At 47.4% G+C, this 19078-nt stretch overlaps 1 long non-coding RNA gene across 1 annotated transcript; it reads left to right on the forward strand.

The window, feature by feature from the left end:
- Window positions 1-727: 727 nt before the first annotated feature.
- On the forward strand, window positions 728-8762 carry LOC145656222 (uncharacterized). The gene is made up of 3 exons (XR_014121883.1): window positions 728-939; window positions 2038-2167; window positions 8169-8762. It is a non-coding gene; the product is annotated as an uncharacterized LOC145656222 (long non-coding RNA).
- The last annotated feature ends 10316 nt before the right edge of the window (window positions 8763-19078 follow it).

Raw genomic sequence — 19078 nt, forward strand, 5'->3', positions numbered from 1 at the left:
ATATGATCCATCTAATATACTCTCACTGATATACTCCATCTAATATACTCTCAGATATACTGCCTCTAATATACTCTCACTGATATACTCCATCTAATATACTCTCAGATATACTGCCTCTAATATACTCTCACTGATATACTGCCTCTAATATACTCTCACTGATATACTCCATCTAATATACTCTCAGATATACTGCCTCTAATATACTCTCACTGATATACTGCCTCTAATATACTCTCACTGATATACTGCCTCTAATATACTCTCACTGATATACTCCATCTAATATACTCTCAGATATACTGCCTCTAATATACTCTCACTGATATACTCCATCTAATATACTCTCAGATATACTGCCTCTAATATACTCTCACTGATATACTGCCTCTAATATACTCTGACTGATATACTGCCTCTAATATACTCTCACTGATATACTGCCATGAATATACTCCTACTGATATACTCCATCTAATATACTCTTACTGATATAGTCCCTCTAATATACTCTCACTGATATATTGTCATGACTATACTCTCACTGATGTGTTCCCACTGATACACTCAGAGGTAGGTAGTAAAATGCTACGTTTATTCAGTTACATGTACCTCAGCACCCTTTTGAACAAACTGTACTTTTAAGAGTTGTTTTAAAAGAGGGTACTTTGTGCTCTTACTTGAGTACATTTGCGAGGTCAAAAATATACTTTTACCCCGTTATATCCCACAAGGTCCCTTCTGTTACATTTTAAAATTATTTTCACATTTTCCAAGGCCTGCCACAACCTGTGAAGTGTGGGAGGGTTGGTGAAATCCCTAAAGATGATCACCGAGTGTCGCCGCTTTGCTTCAGTAAGTCAGACAACTGGGCACTAGACCGGCACAACGGCACAGCGAACAGCCTCGGGATTCAAATGATTACATTTATGAAAGGTAGCTCGCAATATATCCTTTTCTAAAAGGCTCACATATCTGGGCATGAAATCGGTGCTCTCTCATAATGCGCTCTCATTATTAATATGAAACTAACAATGATGAGACAAAATGCGTAGCTAGGTACGCAGCTCTAAACTAAAGCAGCAGACAAAAATGCAGCAGCTGAACTGAACTCGTGGCGTGCAGGAATGCATGAACAATATTGAGGCATATTTTCAAGATTAGAAAGATTGTGAAGGTTTCAGTGTTCTAAAATTAAGGGTTGTTATTGATTTTATATATTCATATATATTTTTTGACCACATGCAGGCGCAGTTGTTAGCTAGGCAACATAGGATAACTAGCTATTTACCCGTTGGCTTAATCGCAATGTAAATATAACGACGTGACCTTGGGCAAGAACTCTGTATATTCCCACAGACTGTGCTAAACACAAAGTGTCTGACTTACTGAAGCAAAGCAGCGGCACTCTGTGATCATCTTTAGGGATCTCTTAAAAGTACAATTTGTTCAAAAGGGTGCTGAGGTACATGTAACTGAGTAAATGTGGCGTTTTACTACCCACTTCTGAGTGTATCAGTGGGAACACATCAGTGAGAGTATAGTCATGACAGTATATCAGTGAGAGTATATTAGAGGGAGTCTAATCACAAAGTGATTAGGTCCAAATATGTTTTCAGTTGTTGGGGGATTTTTTTGTTGTTGTTTTGTTTGTTTGTTTGATTGTTTTTTAAGAAAGTATTTTTTTTTAAGAAAGTATTTTCTTACTTTTCTTTAAGTTATAATTTAAATAACTACTTTTTACAGTATTTTTACTTGAGTACAGCTTTTGGCTACTCTACCCATCTCTGGACATACTCTCATTGATATACTGCCACTAATATACTCCCACAACAGATTTACAAGTCCATGTCAGTCATGTGGGAGCAGGGTGAGGCAGCCATGCTGGCTCACAGCCCATCTGAACAACAGAGGCAGGAAAATCGCCCAGGATCCGCTTTTAATCCTGGGTTCAAACCCTTCCACCTTTATTTGATCTAATAAACATGCCTTCCTGCATGCCAGAAACTGAATTCTCTTTCTATTATCTATCAGGGAACAGTGAACATCTGTGTCCACACGTATTTACCCTCGGAACCCGGCGCTGGCGGGCATTCAGGAAGCTCCGGCCGGGTCGGACGTGGTTTCTGACCTCATCTGGCTGGTGTGGAAGCAGGGGAACAAGGTGTGGTCAGAGTGCAGGAGGGGAGACTGCCTCTCCCCTGCCTCATCAACAGTGACACACTAATGCACAGGGAAATATGTTCCGTCCTATAGAAAAAAAAAATTTTTAATAAAACAAAACAACAACAAAAAGACATCCACATAATTTACTGCCCTCTGTTTCACAGGTGTATGCAATAATGATGCATCTCAGGTTTATCGAAAGCATCGCTTTTAATATGTCGGCACAAAAGAAATATTTGAGAGTAGCTGTGTGTGTGTTTGTGTGTGTGTATGCACACGTGTGTGGCGGATGGGGCCGCTGTCTGTGTTGTGCCTCAAAATGGAGCATTTAAACAATTTTGTCTGGGCATCTGTTGTCAGTCAAATGGGGTGTATTAAAGAGAAAAGGCTTTCAGAAAATTCACCCAGCATGAGAGAAGGCCTCCAGCCGACTGCCAACAGGACCTCGGTGGTTCTGTTTACACTCAGTAGACATGAGTAACATTAATATGCTCTCAGAGCTACTGGAGGTGCAGTTTTAATTAATATTTATCATTGACAGGCTTTTGGTTGGCAGTGAAGTAAGCATCTCTCTCTCTCTCTCTCTCTCTCTCTCTCTCTCTCTCTCTCTCTCTCTCATTCTTTCCATCTTCAAAATGTTGCCCTCTAATTAAAAGATTCCTCACTTGTGTCTGAGTATCTGAGAGCAGAAGACGGCTAATGTGCACATTCATGTCTGTCAGTGACCCAGCGTGCCTCTGCAGTTTACACTCTTTCCATATTTTTTGGCCTCTAGATCCAAAATGCTTTCTCAGTCAAATGCATAGTGGTCATGTGAGCTGCCACAGGGTCAGAGCTAGGGAGGCGGGGCTAGGGAGGTGGGGCTAGGGAGGCGGGGCTAGGGAGATTTGACTAAAAAGGTGGGGCGAGAAAGGTGGGGCTTGGGAGGCAGGGATAGGAAAATGAGGCTAGGTAGACTGGACTGTGGAGGACTGCGAGCACAGCTTAGTGGAGAAAGAAAGAGAAAATAAGGCCAAAGTATGGATTTGCTGGATTTACAGAGCAGACACTGGAATGGTTTGTATGTGCATCTCTATGTTTGATTGTGTGTGCGTGTGTGTGTGTGTGTGTGTGTGTGTGCGTGTGTGTGCGTGTGCGTGTGCGCGTGGCTCACAAGAAGGTGGCAAAAACCTTTTCAGAGCTAAAGAGAGATCCGTGACAGGCATGTGCCCATGTACACGGGTCAGTGTTTTGATTCCCCAGCCAGCCAGGAGCATGGGTAAGACGTTGTGCACGTTTCATCTGTGGAGCTCTGCCTCTCCCTGCCGAGGCTCCAAGGAAACAGCTTTCACAGGGGCCGGTATACACTCCCCCCACCCACCCACCCACTAGCTCACCCCCTTCTCTGGACGTGCTATCTGAGCTCCAGAATCTCATGGAGGACCGCACCACCACCCCCTGCCCAGCTGTGTCCAAAATCTGCTTAGCTAACTGACAGCTCAAGAGAGCAGCAGGCAGGGGGAGTGGCACTGCGGATGCAGTTAAACTCGGCGTGACACTCTAGCCGGCCCCTTGTGTGGCACTCCAACTGGCCCCCTGTGTGGCACTCCAACTGGCCCCCTGTGTGGCACTCCAACTGGCCCCTTGTGTGACACTCCAGCCAGCCCCCTGTGTGGCACTCCAACTGGCCCCCTGTGTGGCACTCCAACTGGCCCCCTGTGTGACACTCCAGCCTGGCACTCTGTCCAGTGATTTTAGGTGCAATTTCACGTTGCGCATTTATTTGGTGCCGGGCCATAATCACAAAACTGCTAAGTGCATTTTAAATAGTTGTATAATGGATGTGGTCACCAGGCACAGGTGCTGCTGTATGTAGCACTTAACTTAATGCAGGTGGTTGGGGTTATGATGCGAGGTGGGGTCAGTCGTGTAAACGAGGTAACGATGGGAGAGAAAGGAAAGACTAAACGAACTTGAACTTGAACTTGAACTAAACTCAGGTTTAAACCTTTGTCCCTGAGCAATGAAGTGTGTTTTCTAACGCAGAGGGTGGAGGCAGGGAGAAGTCTGCGCTAAAGAGGGTGGAGGCAGGGAGAGGAGTGTGCTAGAGAAGGTGGAGGTGGAGAGAGGAGTGTGCTAGAGAGGGTGGAGGTGGGGAGAGGAGTGCGCTAGAGAGGGTGGAGGTGGAGAGAGGAGTGTGCTAGAGAGGGTGGAGGTGGGGAGAGGAGTGCGCTAGAGAGGGTGGAGGTCGATAGAGGAGTGCGCTAGAGAGGGTGGAGGCGGGGAGAGGAGTGGGCTAGAGAGGGTGGAGGTGGATAGAGGAGTGCGCTAGAGAGGGTGGAGGCGGGGAGAGGAGTGGGCTAGAGAGGGTGGAGGTGGAGAGAGGAGTGTGCTAGAGAGGGTGGGGAGAGGAGTGCGCTAGAGAGGGTGGAGGTGGATAGAGGAGTGCGCTAGAGAGGGTGGAGGTGGAGAGGAGTGGGCTAGAGAGGGTGGAGGTGGAGAGAGGAGTGTGCTAGAGAGGGTGTGGTGGGGAGAGGAGTGTGCTAGAGAGGGTGGAGGTGGGTAGAGGAGTGCGCTAGAGAGGGTGGAGGTGGAGAGAGGAGTGCGCTAGAGAGGGTGGAGGTGGAGAGAGGAGTGCTAGAGAGGGTGGAGGTGGGGAGAGGAGTGCGCTAGAGAGGGTGGAGGTGGGGAGATGAGTGCGCTAGAGAGGGTGGAGGTGGGGAGAGGAGTGAGCTGGACAGGGTGGATGTGGGGAGAGGAGTGTGCTAGAGATGGTGGAGGTGGGGAGAGGAGTGCACCAGAGAGGGTGGAGGTGGATAGAGGAGTGCGCCAGAGAGGGTGGAGATGGAGAGAGGAGTGCTAGAGAGGGTGGAGGTGGGGAGATGAGTGTAGAGAGGGTGGAGGTGGGGAGAGAAGTGTGCTAGAGAGGGTGGAGGTGGGGAGATGAGTGCGCTAGAGAGGGTGGAGGTGGGGAGAGAAGTGCGCTAGAGAGGGTGGAGGTGGATAGAGGAGTGTGCCAGAGAGGGTGGAGATGGAGAGAGGAGTGCTAGAGAGGGTGGAGGTGGGGAGATGAGTGTAGAGAGGGTGGAGGTGGGGAGAGAAGTGTGCTAGAGAGGGTGGAGGTGGGGAGATGAGTGCGCTAGAGAGGGTGGAGGTGGGGAGATGAGTGCGCTAGAGAGGGTGGAGGTGGGGAGAGAAGTGTGCTAGAGAGGGTGGAGGTGGGGAGATGAGTGCGCTAGAGAGGGTGGAGGTGGGGAGAGAAGTGTGCTAGAGAGGGTGGAGGTGGGGAGATGAGTGCGCTAGAGAGGGCAAGGATGATAAATAAGTCCTTCATCTGGTAGCTGCCCGGGTGTGGCAGGACCCTATAGGGAATGAGGAGCCTGTCTGAGCACAGAGCCATGAGCCATGAGTGTGGACAACATGAAGGCATGATTAGGGAGAAAGAGAAAGAGGAAAGAGAGGAAAAAGAAAGATTGGAGAGAGGGAGGAAGTGAGATAGGGAGCGAAAGAGAGAAATGGACTGAGGGACAGAAAGAGAATGGGAAAGGGAGAGAGAGAGAATGAGCGAGGAAGTGAAGGGGTTGCACCCGCTACACCACCCACCTTCACTGACAACACAACAACTCTCTCCAAGGAGGTACTCTGTTAGTGAGAGGAAATGAATTCCTCAGAGAGAAGCACAGACACAGAAAAGAGCGGGTAAGTGAGTGAGAGAGAGAGGGAGAGAGAGAGAGCGAGAGAAAGGGAGGGAGAGAGAGAGAGAGAAAGGCAGGGAGAGAGAGAGAGAGAGAAAGGCAGAGAGAGAAAGGCAGAGAGAGAGAGAGAGCGAGAGAGAGAGAAAGGGAGAGAGAGAGAGAGAGAGAGAACGATATTTGATTTTAATGATGAATGCACAAAGCTTTCCTGAACAGGTCTCCTTTCACCTCACCTCACCCCTGTGTGTGTGTGTATATTAATGTGTTAGCATGCATGTGTATATGTTCACGTGGCATGCAGCTCCTCACACTGCAACGCTTTCTAACGCGAAAACACACTGCAATTTTTTTTTCCCCGCGTGTTAAAACGGCAGCTCGTAATGAGATGTCTAATTAACTCGTCTGCTTTAATGTGTTTTACAAAGAAGGCCCACAGAAGCCCCCGCCACAGCACTTTTAATAAACTGTTTGTGGAAACTTTGCACCTTGGCAGTCTGATAAAGTTTCGGTGCATGATGGGGGCTAAATTATGGTCTCCTTCTCAGTATCGACTTTTCTGCACATGGCCTTTTCCTCCCTACCCCTCTTTCCCAACAGAGAGAGAAGAGGGGGGAAATACATTATTGATGTGGGTGCATTTGTTGTTGCTGGGGCCTCCGGTTGGTCACAATAGGCAGGCATAACGCTTGCAAGCTCGCATGCGTGCACACAGCGGGCAGGTATGGCATAGCACATCATGTCCTTGGGTCAAGGCCAGCCTAAAGCCAGAGAACTTTCCAGAGATGAGGAGAGGAATGAGGGGGAGGGTCCGAACAGATCCGTTTTTGGACTAGTCATCCGAGCTCCTGCCCTGCCGGAAAGCCAAAGCACGGGATGCGGTTCCAGGAAGCTGATCCCGGCCCCGTGGGGCCCTTACATTGCAGGCGTGGAGCTCTCGGCGCAGGGGCCTTATGCAGCCACCCTCTCAGAGCCAGCCAAATCCTGCATGTGCGAGGACCCCTCTGTTGCCACATATTGACTGGGCACTACTGAAGAAGGTCGCCTAAGGCAAGATTTAGCAAAAGACCAGATTCTGTTTTGTTTTTGCGATCTATTCTGCAGGCCATGTTCCAAAAAAGACCTACTCTTATTCTTCAGCTCTATCCTCAAAACACTCAAGGCATGTGAGAACATCTCAGTGGCTTTTAAGCAAAAAATGTCCATCCGTCTTCCTTGCGAAGGGCATGGTAAACGTTCTTCTGATGGAACGTTTCACAAACCAGAAAGGACAGGTTGTAAAGTGATGCACCCACACTCGGGGATTGTCCTGCTTTTCTCTCTCTGTGCTTCTTACAATCCCCTCTGCCCCCCACGCCTCTTCCTGGTATCCAACCCCCAGTCACACTGGGCCTCTGAAAGAGCAGGAATCAGAAGAAGGAACTTCCATCTAAAGGATATTTGGTTCGGGCCATTTTGAAAGTCCTGCACTCTCATGTCTTCCAGTGTCCAGCTCTTCAGTAACTTGTTACCCTCATGGCTGGACGTCCCATGTTGTCCAGCGTCATCTCTGCTGGACAGACCGTGTGGGGTGTGGCTTCCGAGGTCTTGCTCTCCCTCTGTGGTACCAATGCCACCCCTCACTCCCAGCAGCTCCAAAGCCTTGCTGTCTGCCTTTCTTGCTCTTGATCAGGGCAGCGTGTTCGCCTGAGCCACTGAGCACTGCTTCATCCCTGCTGCTTCATCCCTGCTGCTTCATCCCTGCTGCTTCATCTCTGTTGCTTCATCCCTGCTGCTTCATCTCTGCTGCTTCATCCCTGCTGCTTCATCCCTGCTGCTACATCCCTGCTGCTTCATCCCTGCTGCTTCATCTCTGTTGCTTCATCTCTGCTGCTTCATCCCTGCTGCTTCATCCCTGCTGCTACATCCCTGCTGCTTCATCCCTGCTGCTACATCTGTTGCTTCATCCCTGCTGCTTCATCCCTGCTGCTTCATCCCTGCTGCTACATCCCTGCTGCCTCATCCCTGCTGCTTCATCTGTTGCTTCATCCCTGCTGCTTCATCCCTGCTGCTACATCCCTGCTGCCTCATCCCTGCTGCTTCATCTCTGTTGCTTCATCCCTGTTGTTTCATCCCTGCTGCCTTATCCCTGCTGCTTCATCCCCACTCCTTTTCCAAGACACAAGTGGCCTGGCACATGGCCAGACGCCCACTGGCCGCTCTCTCTCTTTCTTTCTCTCTCTCTTTTCTTGCTCCCTTTCCCTTACTATGTCACTTGCCCACCATTTCTATTTACTTCATCTCTTTCTCTCTCTCCCTCTTTCTCCTTCTCCGTCTGTCCACCTCCAGACGCCAGCCTGTGGACCGGCACAGACATCAGCAGCCACTGCCTCAAAGGGACGACTCAAAGTGGGGATGGTGCCCGGGAGACAAGCCTTGTCTGGGGCGTGAGAGAAGCCCAGGATAATGAGAGTCACGGTGGAGAATCTAGAGGGGCTTGGGGTGGAGGCAGGGCAGCCCAATCGCTACTGTGGAAATGAGAAAACAAAGGGAATAGAAGAAGAAGAAGAAGATGATGATGATGATGATGGTGGTGGTGGACAGTTGGACGCAAGGCCAACGTTGAAACGTTGTTAGTTTTTGTTGTCATTGTTTTTATCTGACCTTTTATCATGACTAATATTAACTTACTATTAGCATTTCAGCGAATTCAGATCTTAAGGCAGAATATTTACTTTTTAAAGCTAAAATATCGTTTTTTACAGTGTGATAAGTCTCTTATAATCTTGTTCTTGTTTGGCCTGTACTTTAAAAATAAGTGATACAGTATCTCTACTTGATAAGATCTATATGGCTTTTCTAAAATAAATACTAGTATGATGCTATGTAACCTGCTGCATGTTAAATGACACATTTTATCAACTATATTAAACCTGCAGAACGTTCTATGCAATTAAATATAAAAGATCTGTTTGTTAATTTCTCCTATTTGTAAATAAGGTGGAGGATGTACGAGTGCAGGCAGAAGTGAGACGGTTCACGCTGTTCGGAGAAGTTCACCGGCGAGGTTTGTTTTTCCCGGAGCTCGATGAGACTGCTGTTTACCTGCCTCCCTGCTCTCAAGGCCGGGAGATTAGGCCACGGGTCTGTGGGAGGAAATCAATTAAGCCAACACACATTCACGATCGATAAACAGCAAAGCTACCAGTAAAATTTCTCCCCTATTGTCAAAAAGCCAACCCCGCCCTTTACCCCCTGGCCCTGCTCGCAAATCTCCCGACCTTCTGGAAATACGGACCTGGCTCGCACCACATGGACGTTCAGCGCGGGGGAGGGGGAGGGGGCCATATGGAATCAAAGCCAACGTTACGGATTGGCCGTTGGTGATTAGCCTCCCTGCCCGGGGTCAGCGAGGCTTAATTCGGGCCGCCTGTCACGCAGCCGCAAAGGACGCGTGTCTGTGGTAGAACGCGTGTCCATGTCTGGGGTAGAAGCAGTCAATGAGGCATTGACTGAGGGGTGTGAAGGGAGTGCCTGATGGATGGGAATGATTTTTAACAACAGAGATAAAAGGAAATAACTAGAGACAACTGTTGTTGGGTTTTTTTTGGGGGGGGGGGGGGAGTCTTTTCTGCAACCCTTTGTAATGACTTAACATCCTCTCAGGGATCCTTTAGGGATCAAATGAAAAACAACAGCAAGGCCATATTCTGCATTCAGCTCTCAGAAGGAAACCAATTAAAAAATAACTGATTTAAATGTTTTATTTGATAATTGTGGGTCACCATATCATGTACCTGTAATAATTGGATGGCGAACATCACAGTCTGTTTGTAATTACAAAAAGGTTATTCTGTCATCCCTGATGAGAATGGGTTATAAGGGTTTTTTTTCTTTTTCTATTAGTTGCAGTACACTGGTTTGTGCTCATAGCTGTGTGTTTTCTGAACAGAATTCAAATAGGAAAACATTTGTTTCCAGAGAGGTCTCATGGGGGGCAACAAAGTCAAATCTCATTAATGTTTTACTTCAGTTTATCATGGAAAATTGTTTATATCCTCCACCGTTGGCTCTTTTAAATACCTCTGTGTGTGCGTGCGTATTTGTACGGGCGGGGGGCTCATCGTGCGTGCGTCCATCTCAGCCGTCCGGATCAGAGCCGAAATGGAGTTCTGGTCGCAGTAAGAACCTGTCCGGCGCTCCTTTGATCCACGAGAAGCTCAGGTTAATAGACTGCTGCAACAGTCTCGCCCGACCGACCCCCCGTCCGTCCTCCCGCCCACTCTATCCGGGACGACGCTCAGCACCGGCAAGTGACAGGGCGCAGCAGAGAAGGAGGACGACCTCTGCTCCGCCATAACGGTGCTACGAACTCAGGAACTTTATGAGTTGCCACGTGCACGCGAATCCCCACGTGCCTGCAGGGGCCGACGCGTGGCTGGACTCGCAGCCTCCCCGCGCGCCCCGTCTACCCGCAGCGTCACGCCACGCTCCCATTTCACGGCTGGCCGGCGTAATTGAGAGCGTCGCGGGGGCGGAGGGCTCTAGGTTGCGATGATCCGACACGGCCGGTAACTGCTTACGTCGCAGATTCCTTGTTCGGCTCACCTAGTTAAATCCCAACTGGCGATCAAGCCTCCGCATTACCAGCCAGGATGAGGGGTGGAGAATCGTGGAAAAGAATCTGTCTTTTGGCTACAAGACTGATGTATGCGCTTACATGAACGGAGGGAGGGAGAGAGAGAGTGAGTGAGAGAGAATGAGTGAGAGAGAGTGTGTGTGCGCGGCTGGTTGGGGGGTATTTCGTCTGGGGTCCGTTTCAGCTGCATCGTCTCGGCGAGGGATCACACAAGTGACTCGAGAACGCCGGATCATCATACGGATACATGTTTAAAAAAAGCACACTTCTGACTGAAATGCACGATATTGATGAGGCTATTAAGATAGAATAGAAAATTATCTCTGGTGTTCACAACAGTTGCACAAATATATTATGCACCGTGTATAACACTCGTTTCACGTCTTGTTTCGTTGTTGTCAAATTCCCTCTTAACCGCAATTACATTTCTGACCATTAGTCTCGTTTGCTCACATCTGTTCACTGACGCCCAGAAAAGGCCGAGCATGCAGGCTTGATTAGAGCGCCGCCTACTGGCCATCCCTTCACGGTGTGCTACAGGATCTATAGAAGGCGTGAGGACGGGAGCGCGCCACGAATCCATTCAGAAAACAGACTTCGGTATTAACCCTCACAGCCTTCATTTCTAGTTCACAGCTTCGTGATACGCCATCTTTCTGAAGGAGTCAGGGTGGTGAATGTTGGTTGCTAATGTACATTGATTTCATTATTTTCGTGACAGGCTGACCATTTCGATTTGGCACCGGGGTACATTTGAGGCTCAGTGTTCTTTGCTCTTCACTGTGTAAAAGATGACCAAATCAATTTATACATCCCAGAAGTAGAACTGGCAATAGTGGGGGAAAAAAAGATAAAATACATGAGCAAAAAATAAATAAAAATACAAAGCCGTTGACAATGTATTTGTGTGTTAGACAGTGTAGAACAGACAGGCAGCCATTTTATTATTTCTCGGTGGATCCTTCTCTCTCTCTCCCACCACCTCTTTCCATTTCTCCTTTTTGTGTGTCTGAAGAGACCCATCTACGTTTGACAGAGATATCAGTACCTGTGAGGACTCCCTTCATGACACAACTGTCTTTATGAGGCCAACTCCTTTTCCTGTCTTTTCTGTGCAGTTATCTGATGTGTGTGTGTGCGCGCGCGTGCGTGCGTGTGCGTGCGTGTGTGTGTGTGTGAGACAGATTTTATCCCTTTGTTGCTCCAGAACCACATTCATGCCTTATCACACTGGTACACAGTCTGATAGCATAAGCAGAAAAGCAGATACACACACATAAATCCAGAATGCACACTTGGCATCTGTCACTCACACACTCACACATGCATCCAGCCCAAAGTCACACTTACAGACCATACGGCACACTGGACACGTGCGCGCACACACACACGCACACCCTGCTCCCAAACTCACACTGCCTTAGGTGGGGAGCTGGGTAGATAAAGATGGAAACCTCTGAGATGGAAATCAAAACAAAAAGTGCCCTAGATTTGAGCAGAAAGGAAGGGGGTGTGCTGTGATTCAGCTGTAGTTATCGTATTTTCTCTCTCTCGCTCTCTCTCTGTGGAAGCATGACATTACCAAGATGATGGATTCCAACCCCAGAGATTAGAGGTGGTGCAGGTATGACTTAATCTCTAGTTACACACACACACACACACACACACACACACACACACACACACACACACACACAGAAAGTACTGGAAAACTTTCTTAAAATAGTAGAAACACTTGCAAGCAGGTTGTTTTGCAAGCAGGTGATGGTATGTTTCTGTTTTTTGGAGTTTTTTTTTCAAATAATTTTGAACATGAGATTCCTTCTCTCAGTGCATGCACTGGTTATAGCATGTGTGTATGTGTTTTGTTTGTGTGTGTGTGTCTTTGCGTGTGTGTAGGTGTGTTTGTGTGTGTGTGTGTGTGTGTGTGTGTGTGTTGAGTCCCTCAGACCTCAGACCATGTTTTTGGTTAGTAATGTGCGTGTAGCTCTATGTTACCCAGCCATGTCTAAAGAAATGCCAACATTTCTCTGATAGGCAGGTGTCTTAGAGTGAATTATTAAGGTGCAGGCTTCCTCTAGGCTGTTGTCTGTCACTCTGATCTGTTTTATTCTCAGTCGCCCCTATATTAGCCCAAGTGATCAAAACAGCTACTGCACATAATTTCCTTACACCTAACCCATTCAACCCACTAAAACAATAGTGGAATAATGGCTATAGATTTGCTTGTCATTCGTTTGCAGTTTTGTCATTAGCAAATCGTTAGAAAACAAGTATGAACTGAGTGTCATTTACAGGATTAAGAACGAGGATCGGGACAGCTCAGGACACAACCATCCCATGCCTGTGTTTTTACAGGATTAGAAGCAAGGATCGGGACAGCTGAGGACAGAACCATTCCGTGTTCATGTTTTTACCGGATTAGGAGCAAGAATCGGAACAGCTCAGGACACATCCATCCCGTGCTCGTGTATTTATGGGATTAGAAGCAAGCATCGGGACAGCTCAGGACACAACCATCCTGTGCTCGTGTTTTTATGGGATTAGGAGCAAGAATTGGGACAGCTCAGGACACAACCATCCCGTGCTCGTGCTTCGGAAATTCAGTTCCTGGAATGAAACAAGCAGACCTCTTTTATGCAGAGCCCTTCGTTATTATTGTTTGCATTTAAATGGCTGTGCACAAAAGACTGTGATATAAAGAAAGGCATGTTGTGTTTTTGATAACAAACGAGAAGGCATTCAGTGTGTCACGATGGCATGAAAAACAGTCCATACAGCCAAGGAGAACTATGTTGAGGTACCACTGAAACTGGAAAAGCTGGACACGATCGAGATTCTAGCCATGCCTGTTTATGTCTCTCTCTCTCTCTGTCTGTCTGTCTCTCCCTCTGTCTGTATCTCTCTACCCCTCTCATGCTGTTGGTTGCCCTGTCTGCAGCCTCTCTCCATGCAGGCGAATGACAGACAGGCAGTGGAAGGTCACGAGTATCGGGGATTGGCTTGCGTTCCACTGTGCCTTCTGTCCGCTCACGTTCTTGTGCCATGTGATTGCCACTTCAACCCCCCCAGCTTGCGAATCAGAATCAGCACAAACTATTTGGAGGAGGTCACTGAGCCAGACGCACAAGAAGCGAGTAGGTTCGCTGCAAATGCTGGTGCGTCGGCTGTACAGTGGTGCTAGGTTTGGTCCCAGCTGATGGTTGCTGTCATGTGCCTCAAAGACGGTACGTCACCTCACCTTCCTTTTAGGGGGCTGTCTCTCTGGATAACTAATGTAAATAAATGTAATTGTGGAGTATTAAAACAAAGAAAACAGAAAAGAAACTGCATTGCAGTGTCGGTAATGAGCTGGCGATCACGTCGCCATGGTTTCTTTTTCACAGAGTAAGACTCTGCAGGGTTTAATGACTGCCAGGTTGTGCTGGTTTCTAAAGAAGCACAGGCACCTCTGTGCGTGGAAAGCCCTCGATCTGCGCTTACAAACGGCTGGCATTCAAGCCAACATAATGGCCCTTTGAAAGGTGCAGACACTGGAAATCAGAGGGCGTCTGAGAATGCGGCTGGTCTCGTGCCGCGTCTGGTACAGGGAAGTCCAAAGCCACCACCGGCGGCAAAGATCCACACAGGGAGAAGAGCGGGGGAGGCCAAATCTCCAGGAAACATGACGCCAGCCAAACAATGAAAAAATGCATTATTAGAAAAAAAGGGAAAACAGTTATGCTCTGTTGTTTGATTATGATGCCTGTGTGCAAGCAATATATTATTCATGTGTGCTCTGTACTAACCCCCTTTGGACTCCCAACCTCCCAACCCCACAATCCCACCCCCACAGTCGACCCCCACGGTCAAATCTCATTTCAAACGGGAGCTGGCCAACTCCACGACGTTGGCCTGAATCTCAATGAAGGCAGTGCCAGGTGAGAATGACAGCTCAGCATGGCAACCGGGGCGGCGGGACTTTCTAAATGTTACCTGACAATCACGGCGATGTGCACTGCAGGAAAACAAGGAGAAAATAGTGTGTTTAGGACCAGTCTTTTGGCCAGAACCTCCATGGACCTAATTACTCTGCACATATAGGTAATGTTGGGTTTTGTTTTATTTTATGGTTTTTCTTCCTGCAAAGGCGCTGGGCGAGAAAGCCCTGCATCGGGACCAAGCTGTCGGGACACTCAGACCCTCATTGTAGAGCACTTGCAAGCGGCCGTGCTTGAGAAGTCTCGGGCACTGATTCGCCTTCTTCAAGAAAGTACTTTTCCATCACATGGGTCTAATGACTTGTAAATAATAGTCTAAATGAAAAATCAAGAAAAGAGTCAAATTGTTGAATCAAAATTGTGTTAGACCCGTCAGTGGGGACTTTAGAGAGATGTCAATAGAGTCTTGCATATCTTACACTGAGGTTCAAATTCTATACACCAAGGTTCTCAAGAAGGCAACTAGGCACAAGCTGATTGGTCCAAGTTGGCAAAGGATACTGCCACACCAGCCTAGGGATCACCATGGTGACCAGAAAGTCAGTGGGGCCATTTACCACCTGGTGAACAAAGTGTCCAAAAAGAAACGCAAAGAAAATAAAATCATTTTCAGTGTAAGATATAAATGTTTGTTTTTTTTCTGTTTGAGTTTCAACACTGCTCCTGCATCATCGGTGTCTTATAATGTATTTTCACATTAGTCACATTAGAAGCACATCTGTATGTGTTCAAAAGAGCAACAAATGAGACTAGCTAGGAAGAGGAGAAGCAAAGTGAGAGAGTTCAGAGAGAGGGAGAAAGAGAAAGAAAGAAGAGAGAGAGAGAGAGAAGAGGAAGAAGCTGGCTGTGACCAGGTAAGAAAGATAAAATCCCTGAATCATTAGAAATTTAGAAACTGTCATGCCAAGGTGAAATGCATGCGGAAATCACGTCAGACACCCAAAATACATTTAGAACCCAGACACAGCAGTCACTTTGAAAAAAAGAGAGACCGAGAGAGAGAGAGAGACCATGACAGAAAGACTGCTCTGGCTATGCATGAGGTATCTCTGAGCCGCCATCTGTCCTCTCACGCAGTCCTGGATGGATCGGATGCCCAACACCTGACACGTAGAGTGCTTGCAGGACTGGGTTCCTCCTCCATGACGCCTGTGATCCAACAAAGCCACACAGAAGGACAGAGAGAGACGAAGACAGAGAGAGAGGCACAGGGAACCTCATCTCTTGAAAATCATCTCTCTGGTTTCATTCTGTCTCCTCTCCATCCGCACAGGCACCAAGAGAAAGACAGATTTCGATAGTTGCTTAGAACAGGCACATAGTGTACGGAGGACGTAATCCATCACACTCCACTTTGAAAATGTGTGTCCTTTCTTTTCGAATAGGAGCGGCTTGTCTGCAAACCAGCCTGCTGGATTCACCAGAGCCTCCTTTGAAGGAAAGGGAATCCGAAGTAGCTTTCTCCTCCGGCAGTCGCCAGACGCAGCTTACATGACAAAAAGAAAGGTGAATAAATGATAAAACGTGAGGACTTCTTCTGGCGGCCATGACGGCTGTGCGGTTCTTCCAGGGGGTGAGGGATAACGGGGTTTACCTGGGGAGGAGGTGAGCCCAGCTGGGCTGTACCTCAGAGTGGCTCGCCTGCCAGCCTTCTGCATGCATGGGAAGGGCCTTGACCAATCTCATCAACAGGCTTTATGCCTCACATACTTCCTTATCAGACTCTCAGAACCAAATGGGATCTCCGGTCTGCCTGCCGTGGGATTTCACAGGAGTGCCCCCCACCAAAAAAACAACACACACATGCATGAAACAATGCACACACACATACACACAAACAAACACAAACATATACACATGCACCTGTCACATAGTGGCAGTTTGCCTTGCTGTGTGTAAGAAAATGTCTCCAGAGCAAAACATAAAAATTTGATTGTTGCACATTTATTTCACAACCAAAAAAATCATTTTGTTTACTGAGGTTTGCTGTGTTTAGCTACAGAAATAAACAATTTGATGATGGTATTATTGTGTGATGCGTGCGTGCGTGTGTGTGTGTGTGTGTGTGTGTAGGCTGGGGGTTGAGCCCGGGGGAGTGTTGAGGCCGTGGGCAGGAGCAGCAGTTGTACAGGCATAAGGGACCGGCTGGGTAGATACAGGACCGGGTGGGCGTGTGTGTGGCAGCATTGTGTTATCACAGAGAGCTTAATTATTCCTGGGGCAAAATGGTAACGTACCAGTACCCCAGAACTGTCATCTCTCAACAACACCATCTTCACTTGGAGAAAAAGCAGCGATACACCCACACACAAACAAAAAAACACAAACACACAGAAGATATACCAGACTTCTTTTTTTTTTATCAATATACAAAGAGAGGTGAAGAGGAAGAGAGAAAGGGAAAGAGAGACAGACACAGGGCAGGAGAGAGCAAGGACTAGAAATAGTGAGAGAAACGGAGAGAAAGAAAGAGAGCAAGACGAAGGGAAAACATAACTGAAGATGTTGCTGACCAATCCAGAGTAACTCAACCACAACAGTACAGGGACGCAACGCATAAATAAATCTCCTTACATTATACAGTTTATATTGCACAATAACAATATGAAAAAGTCTCTCTATAGAAGTAAGATCAAGGCCAACGACCAGCCTTTATTTCAGACAGCAAATTTATACCTACGTAACATGACGACATTAAAAATGTGGATTTCCTAACAGCAAAAGATGTTTGTCGTCTGTATCAACACGATCATGTAATTTAAGTTACCGGAGTGTCTTCCTTAGTCAGTTCTCTATTAAACTAACTGACCCGCGAAATATGTACTTTCGAATCAAAACAGGCCGCTGCGTTAATATATGAAATATTTACTTTATCGCCATTCATTTCCACGGGCTGGAAAGCAGATGAAACGGTGACCTAACTGTGACGGTCGTAAAGATGCACGATTATGCGCACGTTCGCCTCCGCGCGCACGGACTAGGGCGCGAGCTGTAAAACGCGCAGGTCCCCGCTTTGTTTCTCTGTCTCCTCGTTAAACACCATCACGGTGCCCGTTCTGCGCCGTTTAATGCATCCGCGGCGCCAAAAATAAATAAATAAATAAATAAACAGACGACGGTGGCGCTCTGCACTCTGGGCTTAACTTCTCTCGGAGCGCACGTGCTACGTTTGCACGTTTATTACATTTGGTTTAATATGTTTGAAATGATAATGGCCATCGTTTATCAGACCGCAGCTTGCTGGAAGTGGACTCGTAAACGCAGCGCGCACGCATAAAAGAGCGCGAGCTCGCGCTTATTATTCACCGTCGCCGATGGCACTGCCGGCGTTTGTCAAGATTTACGCGTGACAACGCACGCGGAAAATGTGTTGCAGAAGCGCATAATGTAGCCCTTCAGTCAGAGAGGAAATAAAACAGTGAAGGAAATTATCGCCGGATTGCAGTCTAGCCCCATTTTAAGGAACTCCACATGGGATTTAAGCTAAAACAGAGTATGGCAGATGACTGACGCCAGTAGAGATGCCGTTGCTTTGTGTAGCTACCAACCTTATTCTGCTTCTTTGTTTTGTTTAGTTTTGTTTTATCTTTGCATTTTTTTCTGGGACTGGAAGGGAAAGAAGGAGGCTAAGATTGGACACTGTTTGTTTATCTCGAGACAAAGGCAAACAGGGACATTGGGAAGAATGCTCTCGCGCAAACTGAGTCGCCTGGCAGCGCCGATAGCCTCAAAGTAATGCAGACGAGTTCCTTTCAAGGACGTTTATTGTCTCAGCCGTTGTCGTGCAAAAGCAACAGTCTGGCCCAAATACATACATATTGACTTACAAAATCAAGACAGGCCTTATAGCTGCGCATAACACATTTACACACACACCACGCGGCGCCGAACAGCAGCGTAGTCACAGCATGGAGAAGAGAGTGGCTCGTGCCGTGATTGGCTTCGAACGTCAGGAAGAGTTGAATATTCACATGTGTACTCGTGTACTCAGGGCCAGCTCTCTCACACCTCACCTCTCTGCGGCCCTTAAACGGACGTGCTCTGACAGGCCACGCAGTCCCTCACAGGGGCTTATGGACACAGGTGGCCAGGAACGGTACCCTCCTACATCAGGGCTTAGCACTGGCACAGTTTACCTACTAATGCTGTGATTGCTGTGGACTGGGAGGATGAGAGGGGAATGTGAGAATTAAGGGAGAACCAGGGCTAGATGGCCTGTTATCACCCCACTATCTGATGGTTCTGTCTGAAGCACCTCTCCACTGCCAAATGAGGCTTAACCTTAAACTCACGGGTGACCACAAATCACCACATGGGGAGGTGGTGACAGATTAGCTTCATAGATAGATAGATAGATGGATAGATAGATAGATAGATAGATGGATGGATGGAGTGCCCAGACTTCATGATAAAAAAAATACCAGAACAGAGACAGGTATGAAGATTATCTTGTCACTGCCATCAATCAAACATTTTACCTGATAATATGTAGCATTTCATGCTTTGAACTTACAAAGGCTAAAAAACAATAATGACAATTATTGCACTGAAATAAGTTTTTTAAATATTTACTGGCTCCCTCTCTCTCGCTTGTCATGTTTATATTCAGCTCTAATGTTTAGGGGCCATCTGAGTAACAT

This window comes from Electrophorus electricus, unplaced genomic scaffold (assembly GCF_041902795.1).
Source record: "Electrophorus electricus isolate QZ-2024a unplaced genomic scaffold, ASM4190279v1 Scaffold63, whole genome shotgun sequence".
In the NCBI taxonomy this organism is placed as follows: Eukaryota; Metazoa; Chordata; class Actinopteri; order Gymnotiformes; family Gymnotidae; genus Electrophorus; species Electrophorus electricus.